Source organism: Scophthalmus maximus, chromosome 13 (assembly GCF_022379125.1).
Source record: "Scophthalmus maximus strain ysfricsl-2021 chromosome 13, ASM2237912v1, whole genome shotgun sequence".
Classification (NCBI taxonomy): Eukaryota; Metazoa; Chordata; class Actinopteri; order Pleuronectiformes; family Scophthalmidae; genus Scophthalmus; species Scophthalmus maximus.
Window position 1 is genome coordinate 16,764,706 of NC_061527.1, and position 13,748 is coordinate 16,778,453.

Below are 13,748 nucleotides of genomic sequence, written 5' to 3' on the forward strand. Positions count from 1 at the left end.
TGGAAGCTGGAATGGCTAGCTTCTGTAAATTGTTTGTGCTTTTAATTGATGAACCAGGCGAATGTTTGCGTGTGCGCCAGGGCATCGCCCCTGCGGGTGTTCTGGATGTTGTGACTCCCGCACATTCCCAGAATCATGTTAAACCAAAACAATGAGCTGAAAGATGCTACAAAGCTTCACGGAGCCTTGGGATAATTGTTTATGAATTCACAAATAAGAAGGCTTGTGATCAATTGTTGATATAAAAATATTATCTGCTTTGAGTTCATTTAGCGTCTGCAAGTCACTGAGAATTTAAAGTTAAGAGTTAGAGTTAGTTCCCCAAACTTAAACAGCCACAAAAATAACAAAATCCCCTTCCTCTTAGGAGAGATAGGGAAACAAGAACAAAGCTATTATGGAAGGAATCAGAAACATAAATATCTGTGTTGGAGAAACTAATCACAATCAAAACTATCTGGCTACAAAACATTTATTTTCATTGTATTTGTTTCACAGCTTTCCCAAACTAACTTTTCCCTCATGACGTCCAGTTAAACTAACTACTAAATTGACAACCCATGTTACAATTATTGGAATATATACATGCAAACATTTATGTGCTTACACCAATTTCTTGTGCTGCCCTGTTTCCTTTTATTTGCATTGGTAAATGCTCGAGGGTTTCTTGGCAGCAGGCAAGCTCCTGCTCCTCCTCTTATATTTTAGAGCTCACAGAAGAGAAATCATCAGAGGGCTAATCAAGAAATTCAATTAGATTGCATGTGGCATCTCAGCCATCTCATTGTTTGCCTGATGTTGAGGAACAAGCACATTAAATGTTGTTCTCTAAACCACAGCAATGACATAATGATCACATCACCATACTTTTACTTTTCAAAAGGAAATATGACTCGACTTCGGACACATAGAGCTAGTTACTTTGCAAATTAATTCAATCTCTTTTGGCCTGTAACTTTTTACTTAAAGTAAGGCGCTTGTCACAAAAGCAAATATTAGAGAAAAGTAATTCATCATAAATGAATCATCCCACAAGCTTGCAGGTGTATGTAATGAACCTTGGAAAAGGCCCCAGTAACTGGGCAGGGAACCACTAGATTAAATCACCATCATAATAGTAACCATAATAAAATGCTATTTTTACATTAAAGCACTCGTTAAATATAGAATTTGACTTTGTCCTATAAGTAGCCTAATTAAGTACTTTTTTCCACCACCAAACATTATATTCTGCTGGAGGTGCAGCGGAGCTAAGCCATATCCACTTTCTCTCTTTGTGCAGCTCCTATAATGCCTTGTAGATGTAAAAAGGCCTCCATTGGTCTTTTTAGCCTCTTATCTGTCATCACTGATATGTGATTTGCTGGCAGAATGATGCCAGGGCCTCATGACTCCTTACAGTCAAAGTCGCCCTTGGCTTGATGAGCTTAATCAAGCAACATGCCTCAGAGTTTAGGGCCCTGCGTCTGTATTTGTGTCTGCAAATGTGTGTGTGTGTGTGTGTGTGTGTGTTTGCGTGCGAGCATGCTTGCTTGCTTGCATATTTCCACAGCTGTGTATGTTTATATCAACCAATGTATATGTGTGTGTGTGTGTGTGTGTGTGTTTTTGTGTGTGTGTGTGTCTGTGTGTGTGAGACAGGGCGAGACAGATAGTGTGTGGGTGGGATCGGATACATTTTGACAAAGTTCCCCATTTTTCAGAAATAATCACTTGTTCCCGTTGCAGACACAGAGTCGTGTGACTCCGGGGCTGCTGAGAAGGCAATGCCAGAAAAAAAAACCTCTCTCTCTCCTTCTGTCCCTGTCTGCCTTTCTCGCTCCTGGAGCATCCGACCCTTGTCCTTGTGGCTGCTAACAAGGGGGTGTGGCTGTCACTGGAGGCGTTGGGGCCAAATTACCATATTAATTAGCTCATCCTTTGACCGACAAACACAGAACTGAAATGTCACCACACTCACATTGGCCACAGGAAACACAATTAGTGGAAGTCATTATTGTTTAAGCAATGCTTCTCCCTCCATTTCCTGCATCTTCCATTCCTCCCACTCCTCGGCTCCTGCCTTTGTTATCTGAACCCTACAAGCCTTCCTGCTTCAGCAATGGTAACTTGTAACCGTGAAACTCAAATGAGATTGCTTCAATCAGAAAAAACATATTTACTCTGTCAAAAATAAAAAGGAGGAATCTGTGTCTGTCTGTCTGCCTGTCTGTCTGTCTTAACCAGTTGACTTCAGAATGACTGTACATGTAGATGTAACTTTTACAGAGAGAGAAGTACTCTTACAGTTTAGAATGAGAGAAAATAGATACAATCGAAGCATATAGTATTTGAGTCTGATGTAATTAGATATTGAGATACGTATAATTTTTTTATAATTCATATTACATTTCGAAACATTTTGACAATCGTATTCCACCTTACATGTGATCAGTCACTTCAGTTTGGCTATGCAAAAGATTCCCACGGCAGTTTGGATCTCTGTAAATATTTAATAAAAGGCTGCGTTAGAAAACAAGTTTGTGTGATGCTGTTTAAAATTTAGCAATGATGACAAATGTCCTTTTAGAAATCCCCTTAAGGTATAAGTAGGCGTTGTGTGAATTGAGTGAGGAGCTGGTGCAACCGGGGTCAAGAGAGCAGAAATGATTTTATAATAGAGGCACAATCTGTCTCTCATGTCGTCTTTCAGTCTACTTTGTGTTTTGAGCATGAATTTTGACATTTTAAAATATATATATATATATATATATATGTCTATAAGAAAGGGAGATCTGATGTACAATCTGTGTGGTAGTGAGCCAGAAATACTTGCAGCAGACACTACCATGTGTATGCCATATGTATGTGTCTTTTGATCCAAAAATCCTAATTCTAGCCTACTGCAGCACCAACCCTCACAACACCATTCCTCTTTTGAATCACTCTTCATGTGTTTGAGTATTCTTGGTGCTAGCATCTGATGAATAAGTTGAAACAGAGGGGACTGCACGGCTCAGATATCCTCCTGTGTAGATCTAACACTGGACTGCTGCCTTTGTGTTCTCATATGCTCTCTCAGGGTACTCTCATCATTTTGACATCAAAGATGCTGTCCAGATATCAGTCCCTTCACATGCATGATAGCTGGAGGAGTAACCTTGGAACTGCCCATGCATGTCTGCGGGTCAAGGTACACGTGTGCATGTTTTTGCATAGTTTGCCGCCAGGCCTTTGATGCTCGCAAAGGAGTAGGAGACGTGATAGACCAGATGAATACTGCAGTCGGATGCGGGACAGGAAGTAGTTTGTCTCCCGCTCTGTCCTAATCTCACACAGCCAGGCCTCTGTCTCATTAGGGTAATGGATGTGCCGAGTAAGTCAAACACAAAAGGTGGTTAGAGAAAGGTGGAGACACAGTGGGCCTTCGTTATAATTTGGACAAATTCAACTGCAGAGTATTTGTTTATACAAGCTAAGAATTTTAACAATGTTGTTACTTTTTTCTTTTTTATTTGGTCAAGATTTTCTCCATTTCTCCTTGAGCTCGATGTCATGAAGGCCATGCATTGTGGGACTTATACAGTCCTATCCCCTAGGAACAGGTTTTTATTGCCCTATCAGTAAACTAAACAGTTTTCTGTTCTTTTTGCCAAAGCCAAAATGCATTAAAGTAGCAAGCTCATCTTAACTAATAACCATGATACAAATCTAAGAATTAATGTGAGGAAATGTGTTTGAATTTTTATTAAAATATGGAATGAAATCATTGATGAAGGCAGTGTCAATTGACTGGACTGTTTTTGTGACTAGTCTGACCACAGTAGGTAGTTTTAGTTTGTGTGTGTTGAGTGAAAAGTCATTTGAGGGGATTATGGTAGTTGTACATTGTTCTAACTTAGAGTTTTGAAAAGTTGACAGCCCTAGAAGGTATAAAGATACAAGTACATAAGGTCAAAGTTGAACCAGGAATTTCTCTGTAAACTTTGATGGATGTTGAAAATGAAATACAGGAATTTCTCTGTAAACTTTGATGGATGTTGAAAATGGAATAATGTTGAATAATCCCTTCATATTTGCCTTTGTCGACTCTTCCGAAGATGTTCGGTTCACCTGGAAGTTCATTTAAAAGTTTGCAGAGAGGAGCTGCAGATGCTGCGGTTTGTCGTTGAAATTACTAGGTAACAATGATGACACAGTTCATTAACCAGTGCTTGTGATCATACTCTGTATGTATGCATTCACGTATAATGTTGTGAGTTTATGCCAGCTTTTATGCATCTGTGTTTGTGCGTGTGTGTATGCGCTTGCGTGCCGTAGCTCTGGCTCTCCTGGGGGCCTTCACTGGGGCCCACCAGTGTAAGAAGTGGGTCAAATCCACTGTGCTGAGGAGTGAGAGTCTTGCAGGGACAGGTCCATGAGAGGCAGCGAGAGGGAGGAGCAGCAAAAGTCCCCTGGATCAGAGGCTGTGTTGCACATTGCAGTCAAGGTATCTGCTAGAAACACACAGCGTGTGCTCGGCATGTACGCTGCATCCCGCGCACGTGGGTGGACTGAGCGGCGAGCTAATCAGATGTGTTATTTGTATGGGGTGAAAGCGAGGCTTCTCGCGTAATATGTGAGAAATCCGTCATTGACCTTGAGTCTCACTTTCATGCTGCTGCACTTGACGACTCGTCACACGTGGTCTGATCCAGACGTGTTCTGAAGGACAGACCGGGGGGCTGAGGAAGGATGAACCCCCCAAAAAAGTGATGTATCAAAATGAAAACTATTTTTTTATCGTTTATTTTAAGGCAGTGCAAGAGGAAAGTTTGGCTGCTGTAGCCTGTTCATACTGAATCTATTTAGATTTTTGAATTCCCCCTCAAACACGCACGCGTGCACACACACACACACACACACACACACACACACACAATCAAAGGCCTGTACATAGAGTTTCAAACACCGTAAATGCTAAGCAGATCTGATGCCACAGTGCTGTTGAGTCCTAAGTTGTGGCTCTTGCTTTGATTTTGTTTGCTCAGTGGGGGTGTTCTTCTTTTCTTCTCTTCTTTCCTCTCCATCCCTAATAGCAAATGCCTTTAGAAGTCTTCTCCCATGGGGAGAATGTGACAGATCCCACATTGTTCATTGTTGTTAGTCTCTCCTTGGAAAAAGAGGCCAAAAAACACACACACACACGTCACAATGGTGTGGGCTGGGATGGGGGAAAAATGGAATTACAAAGATCACATTTTTATCCTCTTTGATCTGATGTGTTTTGGTGAGTTGGTGTGTGCGAGTGGGGAGGTGACAATGTTTGCATGAGTGTGGCATGACAGAGAGTGGGGGGAAGAAAGATAAGTGTGTAAGAGAAAGGGACAGTGAAAGGGCGAACTCTGGGGGCGGGGGTGGTTTGCAGTGATGTGAAGCTTTCCTTGAGGGTTTGAGATGTATAAAGAGAGGAGATGCTCCATGCAGGGAGAGTGGGTTGTTTATTTACTGCAAAGAAGCGGTCTCCCTCCAGGGCTTTCCAGGGGAGCTTGTCCCCATCACTACCTCGGCTCCTGCATCCACCCTCCGGCTAAACGCCACGGTTAAGCTCCACCCAGCTAGGGAAGACAGCTGAGAGAGAACAACAGAAAGAATGACTCTCCTCCCCGTAGCCCTCGGCCGTGTGTTCTCTCCTGCCCCCGTCTGAAGCTGAAAATGGGGGAAACCATGCAATGCCTCTGCCTTGGCACCGAGGAAAACAAGCAGACTCCTAATGCCAAAGAAGTGCTTATTAAATCCCAGGCAGCCTCGCAATTGTGCTGTGCAGCCAGTCAAAATAAGAAATTGTTTGTTGTTGGTTTATTCACCCTGCCTCCCTCTTATTCCACATGCTTTCTTAACCTCCTCCGAATCAGCCCGGACTGTTTTTGCAGTTTCGTTCTCCCCCTCCCTCCTTTCATCTCGCTGTTTGTGAGAAATGATGTGTGGCTGAGGCGAAAAACACAGGACACGACAGCCACGCAGCAAAATCCTGCAGATGTGACAGTATGAGGGGGGCCCACTGGAGGGCAAAAAGGAAGGAGGGAGGGAATGTTACGGAGAGTAAATGACAGGCACAAACAGAAAGTCTGATAGAACTGAGATGAGACATTGCCTTAAAAAAAAAAAAAAAAAAAGCCTGAGGGATGAAATATTTGAAATGGTGAAGGAGATTGTTAGCGGAGAGAGAGGGAGAGGGGGGGGGGGGCGGGTTGGGGTACACAGTGAACAGCAGACTGTGGGGGCGCATGTTGTCGAGGTGGCCCAGGTCCCTGGTGTCCTCCTGTTTCATGGCTCTCACAGCCTGTCAGCGAGAACAGCCCAGCCATGTAGACAGCTGTGCTCAGGAGGCTGCGGGGGCGAGAGGAGAGAGGAGAGAGGAGAGAGGAGAGAGGAGAGGACCTTTGTTTTCCATTTTGCTCCTCGTCTCCATCGATGTCCTCATTTTTCTCCGGGCCTGTTGTGTATCCATTCCACCCAAATTTCTGCCCTCTGCCCTGTTGGTTCTCTTGATCTGCAAAAAGTACCACAAAGAGAAACAAAAAAGCCGTAGCGCTCAACAGCCTGCCTGTTTAGACTGTGTTTGTTTTTTCTTTTGTCTGTCAAGTCAAACAATGTAGACGAAAATGTCCTCCTCCTTCATCTGTGACCCAAATTAACCCAATCCCCTGAGGCTACAGTACACTTGGGAGAAATTGATGTGTGTGTGTGTGTGTGTGTGTGTGTGTGTGTGTGTGTGTGTTGACATATAACAAAGGAAAAAAAAATCAGAGTTGAAAGAATTACGCCGAGCAATAGATAGACAGAACTACTGTCATTCCCACTCACTTGAAATCAATCACAGGTTTGCTCGAGTGATTTTTGCTGGCCCTAAAAAGTCCTAGCCACAGGCTAATGGGAGAGTTTCATCTTCACTCCCACAAACAATACATCTTCCAATGTGGGGGCTTAAAAGAATATGACAGCTTGTCATCCGGAGCGTTTTTATGTGTTATTCCCTTTTTCGTGTTCCCGGTCCTCGACATCAGAGGGATCACACAGATCAATGCCCTTCCTTTGAAGGGACAAGTGCTATCCCCTTGGTGCCCCCACCCACCCCCATGAAGTCCTCCACTTACCCCTGTTTCCCTCCATCTCCTCCCTCAGCCCTTCCTGCCATCACGGCCTTGTTTACGAGCCTCTCCCCTGGAAGGACAGGTTAATAGAGGACCTGGCTCGGCTCAGGCCCGCCTGGTTCCCATTCGCTCCCTAATAAGACATTTCATCTCCTGCCTTACTGCCAACTGCCGGCGGCAAAGCTCTCCCCAAAAGTACAGCGTCCAGTATGTGTGTGCATTTGGGTCTTGGTTTATGGCAGCCTTGAGGTGCAAAACACAACCGCGTTCCACAAATCAAATATACGGCCATGAAGAAACAACAGTTTCAGAAAACCTAATGACATTTTAGACCCACAGTCTTCATTATATGTGAATATGTGTGTATGATCATTCTGCTGGATCAATGGCAGTTGTTACCAATGTGGAGCACATCAAAAAAAGTATATGGAAGGTTTTGAAGCAATACATAATATAATTTCTAACATGAAAAACAAAATGGAAGGGCAGCCACCAAAGGCTGTTAGATTATTATTTTTTAAAAATAAAATGATCTTATTGTGTGTTATTGTACAATGTATGTGCTTACTGTCATTGTTTTGTTTTTATCTGTGCTCTGCTGTAAGCCAAATTTGCTCTAGCGGGACAATAAATAACCAAACTGAACTGATACTGACCGAAGAACAGAACTTGAACCAGACAAACACATATGGGGACACATTGCACGAGAAATGAGCTACTGTCCTTTGTTTTGTACATGCAGGTGTTGTGAAAACAAGTGGTAAGCAACTGCACAATACTATTTTCTTTTTACGCACAGTAGCAACAATTTGAAAATACCTGTTTGCACGATATCTATGCATGCCAACTATGGTGTAATTATGATTATTATATATTATATCAGACAACTGAAACACTTGGTAAAGGTCAGAGAAGAAATAGAAATGGAAACATTAATTGCTGGATGCAAACTCCTGCACCTGCTCCACACCCATCCACCGACCCGACTTTCACAGCTGCACCCATCCTCTTACGCTTTCATTTTAAAACTGAAACGAACTCCGTCCACACAAGCGTTATTCGCTCTGTGTCAGTATTAATCCCTGCCCATGCTAACACACCTGTAAACAGATATCACGTGACATTTATATACACAGAGCATGTGCGTAGCGGTGTAAACACGGAGCAGATCGTATGCGGTTGACTATTTGGTTACAGAAAATATTACTCAGGACAAACAACAATAATAGGACGTAGAAGCAGGGATTCACTATGGACCGACAACTAGATGGAACGAGGAGTTATAGTTAGTATTTACAACGCTTCGAAGCAAATGCAGGTGACTGCGTCATCGTTTCTCAATGTCTCTGTTTGTTTCCCGTACACAACACAGCCCCAGGGCTTTCAAAGTAAAACGGAGACAGCGGTGTGTCCAAACGTCTCCATTGTAGGCGCTCGAAACGTAGTGATGTGTTACCCCACAACTTGCAGAGCTTCGCCACATTCTACAATCCAACTACAGTTTGGCACTGCGCGTGATTTCTGACATGTTTTTGAATTGTTCATGTGTTTTCTGTAATGCTCAGAGCCACCATACACTACAGCAACCACAATTAAAGACAGAGGAAGAAACACCAATGAAAATAGCTCCCAGCACACAAGGTTACCCTGTAAATCAGCTCCCAAGGACACAATAACAACCTCCTGCAAAACCGTGAAACACAAGGACTGTGATCTTTTTACTGGGGGACGAATGAAAGACAGGAACTGGAGGAATGGGGAGCCAGGCCTGGTCCGTAATGCTGGGGCTTTGGGTGGTTTAAATCACCTTGACTGGCTGAGCTCTAAAAGCGAGCCAACTCCCTCCTGTCCAGAGGGAGACCAAGGAGACTCCGTGTCCAGTAAACAATGTCCGCCTCGCCCTCTGGAGCCCTACTAGGGAGAGGAAACGGCATGTCCTTGGGGCTTCAACTTGACCCCCCTCCCTGATGAAATATGGGCCCTGCCCTGTGGTGTAGACTTGTTTGAACTCGAGTCCCTAATGGGCAAGGGTGTGTGCACGTTTTCATTGTGCCTTTGTGTGCGTTTCTCTGCATTTGCAACACTGAGTGTGATTGCAAATAACGCACTGGGTTTTTACCGAAAAACATGTTTGGATGGAATTCATGTGTTTTCATTGTGGCTCTGCACCGTTTGAAATGACATTGACATGGTTTGAGCTACAAACTTCTTTTGTGAATGAGAATAAATGGTCAAGTGCCTAGTGGAACGCAGAGAACTCGTGTTGCTTTTGCTCTCTGTTGTGTGTTGTTTTGAATCGATGCAGTTTCGAGTGTGGCGTTTTTGTCCTTTATTTGCAATCCTCCCATCTGTGTGTTTTTGCAGAATGAGTGAGTGAGCGTGTATTGGAGTGTGTGATGAGTTACCAGAAATGTTTGCACAGGCGTCACCGATACTTTAATACATGTAGTAGGAAGTGACCTATGTGTAAAACCAGCTACTCTGTTCATTCATATTCTATACGATACAGGGAGGCTGATGGATTGCCTATATGGAAAATGACCTTTACCATACAGATGAGCAGCTTTTCACTGTGTGTTTCAGATAAGAAAGGATTTATGTCCTCTGAAGCAGCTGTGTATAGAGTCGAACTGTGACATTTTGTAAGGATTTAATGGGCAATCTTACCCCGGGGAAGTGTGTATAAGCCAGTCTTCAATTCACCTCATTTCAGTATTTTCCAAGAGATACTCTGTATGTATGTATACATACATAGAAAATGCAACCATACAAATTAAATGTAGTATTGCCTCGGTGATGAACATTGGCAGTGCTATTTAGTATAAATAACAGATAGACATGAACACATAAGCATGTTTTGAATTTTTCCACTTCCCTTGGATTCCTCCTGCTGTGGCTGTTAGTTGAGATAATGTCGAGTCGTCTCTGCTTCCGCGGTGCGTCTGAAACACAAGCCGTCTTTGTACAAATCGATCTGTTGGATGTCCCTCACACTGGTCCCGGTGTTCACCTGATTGTCAAATGCATGTGTGTCCCTTTCTGCTCTTTTAAATTTCAAATGATGGATGAAAAAGAAGGCTGCCTTTTGGAGGATGCAGAAAAGCACCTTCAGACCGTGGATGACGGCCACAAGTGTCGTAACCTAGCAACCAGGGAGTCGCTGTGTGACACACACACACACGCACAGACAGAGGGGCTTCCTCTTGAAAAAAGAAAACAAAACCTCACTCATTCCAGTTAATTCATGCCTTTGTTGGACCAGCTATTTTAGGACCTCTGAGCATTTCGCTCTCACCCAAGGATTCATATATTTTTATCGTCATATCAAGCTTCCTGACGTTTTCTCTCTGCCTGCTTCATGGGTGAACACTGCTTAACCCTTTTTAATTTCTGCTGTGCTGCCTGCATCTGCTCCTCAGAACCGCATGGGAGGATGGATTTGTGGGGAAAAGAGGAAAGGGAGGTGGTGGTGGTGGTGTGTGTGTGAGTGTGTGTGTGAGGGCTTAGGAGGAGGAGAGGCGAAACAGGAGGAAAAAGGATGAGGGAGGAGAGGAGACAGAGGGAGTGTTTTCCATCTGTTTTTTTTGGCTGAACGTGTCCTTTTTGTTTGAGGCCATCGTCATGCCCGGCAACATGTTTTGTTTTTGAATCATGGTTGTCTCACGATCTGGACTTTTACCTATTACAGAACGTTGCCTTTGTCCTTGTTTTAGCCACGTTTGTGGTAGCGACGCACACACCCTCGTGCTCGATTCAACAACACTCTTATGTTTGCTGTTCTCTGTTGTTCATGACAACGCTGTAGAAACACGGTCTGGTTTTAAGTGTTGGTGCATTAATGTCACCTGCAGCTATTTTGGTTAAAAAACATAATTTCAGTTTTCCAGAAGCTAAGAAAAACTGTGTTAAATAATAATATTCTACATTTACTACTATCGACAATCCTATAAAATAACCAAATTTAACAACACGTTTCTAATGACTAAATTTTACCTGGGAGACTCGGTCATGTGCACCTGATCAGTTTTGCGTGGCACTCCTGTAACATTGTCACGCTCACAATTGACATTTGAAAAAAAAATATGTATTTTTATTCCGCAAAAATCAATGCAGCAAAACTGAAAAGATATTGTCTTTATTCTTCACATTCCTCTTCCTTGTCAAAACGTAATGTCTACTGAAAAGCAGGTCACTGATGTGTATTGCAGATCTGAGTGAAAATGTATTGGTGTGCATGTGTTTGGGACTATTTTCAACAATGGACTTGGTGTTGTATATTTAAGGCAGGACAGGTAATACTTGTTAGTGGGATCAGTTGGATTATTTTGTTGATCTTTTATAGGATTTGTTTACATTAAGGGAAATATGACCAGATCTAATCTTTAATCTTGTCTGCAGTGGGCTTCTTTTCAGAAATGGAGATTCTATGCATGGGTTTAATTAATAATTGTCTCCCTCCCTGTTGTGTGCAGAGCATCACTGTATATGGACGATCCTCCAGACGCAATATGAATTGATATTTTTTCCTAATCATTCTCTCTGTGCCTGAATTTTCATAGTCAAAGCTGTGATCATTTACATGATGGCATAGAGGTACAATTCATTTCAGTCTGACGCACTGCAGCTCCAGTCTGTGTGTCTGTGGGGAACGATAGGGGGCTAAAAAAATAAATGAGGAAATCATATAGGGGTGCTCAGTCGCTGATGTGCAGCTCTCTAGTGGCAATGGGATTCTACTGTCATTGGCTGGAGAAAGGTCAAAGCAAAGGCGCAATGAAATGGGGGAATAAATAGGCAAGCATACTGCAGTGCATAGGGAGAGTGGGCCTGCCAATGAAGTCCCAATCTATTCCCCTCACGCTCCCTGTTCACTCCCATTACAGACCTCATCAGCATCAAATCCCCACTAGCAGCAGCAGCAGCAGCAGCAGCAGCAGGCCCTCACATATACAGTGTGGTCCTGCTTTTTCATGGATGCAAACACACACACACACACACACACACACACACACACACACACCTCATTTGCAGGGCTTGCAAAAAGGAGGCTATTTGTTTAAATCTCCTGGACAGTCTGTGTATACGCTGTGTATGGATCTGCGTGTGCATGTCGACCAGTGTCCCTTGCGCTAACCTACAAATAACAACAGCCATTCAGATTGTCACCCCAGTTTCCAGGGGGGTCATTGCCTACAGCTCTCACCAGCAATCTGAGCAGACAAAAAGTCTTCAGTCTCCCTCCTTTTTCGCTTGATATAAATCATATTTAATGTTAATTTTTAGCATCCGTCAATGTAGTTTTAAGCTGCAGTCATTTTAAGAATACTGTATGTCCCTGAAATTGTTAGGGTATGAAAAAGAAGCATAATGGTTTACAGTTATTAAGATGTAATTGTTTTTTCTAGTTGCTTTGTGATGATGACTGGCCGGACGTCATAGTTTATATTAGCCATGACATGATTCTCCCACGTTGCCTTGTCCTTCCCACAATTCCCCGTTCCTCCACGCGAGGCAGTGGACCGATACCTTTGCTACATCCAGACAGGCACACCACCACCTCCAGGTTCTGCATCCCTCTCTGTCCACCTCATCTCAGCTCAGCTAACATGACAGGCCGGGCAGATGATGATAAATGCAGAGGAGGAAAAGCAATTACTGGATCAGTTAGGTGTAGTAGGGAGCGCTCAGGGCACTCATTACCAGCACACTGTAGAGTTCAGGATGCGCACCCTCACACATTTGCACACACAAACACACACATGTACATCTCCACAGGATTGGACACATCACCAAGAAGCGTTACTCTCGGAGTTACATGTGACAAAGTGTTGATCTGTTTCTTTATGTTGTTTTATACTTTAATTGAACTGAGTTTTGAAGTGATGAATCTATCATTATTCATGTAATGCTGCAACCAACACACAGAACAAAAGTGGCAAGCAGATGACAAGGACACCGTCACACATGCACATCACGTATAGGTAAATATCACCATGGCAGTAATGCGGTATTCGTTTGTTGAAGTGAGCTATACAGTTGTGTGACATGCCATCTGCACACCTGTCAAAGCTGAAGAAGCCACATGTATAGAATATAAGCCAAGGACCACGAGGCAGTCTTGGTGATTGACAGTAGCACTGAGGTTGTCATAGGGACAGCTGCAGTCCTCGCTGTACCCTGAGGAGGATGCAGAAACACTTTTAATAAGGGAGAGGATATATACACACTAAGAACGAAAGAGAGAGGCTGAAGAAAAATGTAGGGATGATTTGTATTTACCCTGCATGTGCGTGCGCCCGCGCACACACACACACTCATAGGCAGTTGCCCGGGCTGTGTGTGTATGCGAGTGGTGGGTGGTGAGATCGCAGGTCAAGCCCACGCAGTCCCCATTCAGCCGTACAGTGTGCAACACACATTATCTTCACGGGGGCCAGAATGGCAGACGAAACAAAAAGAAGAGTTCTGGCATGAACAGGAACACACACACACACACACACACACGCACGCGCAAACACATTTACACACACACACACACACACACACAGGGAGAGACAAACACACAGAGAGACATACAAGACGCAAGGGTATTATTGCGAAATCAGGAAATCATCTAAATGGTAAAAATGGACACAT

General features: G+C 43.5%; 1 long non-coding RNA gene across 2 annotated transcripts in view; it reads left to right on the top strand.

Moving 5' to 3' along the window:
- Nucleotides 1-13,748, top strand: part of LOC118318697 — a 39,012-nt gene that overhangs the window by 4,407 nt on the left and 20,857 nt on the right. The gene's annotated exons all lie outside the window — the stretch shown is intronic.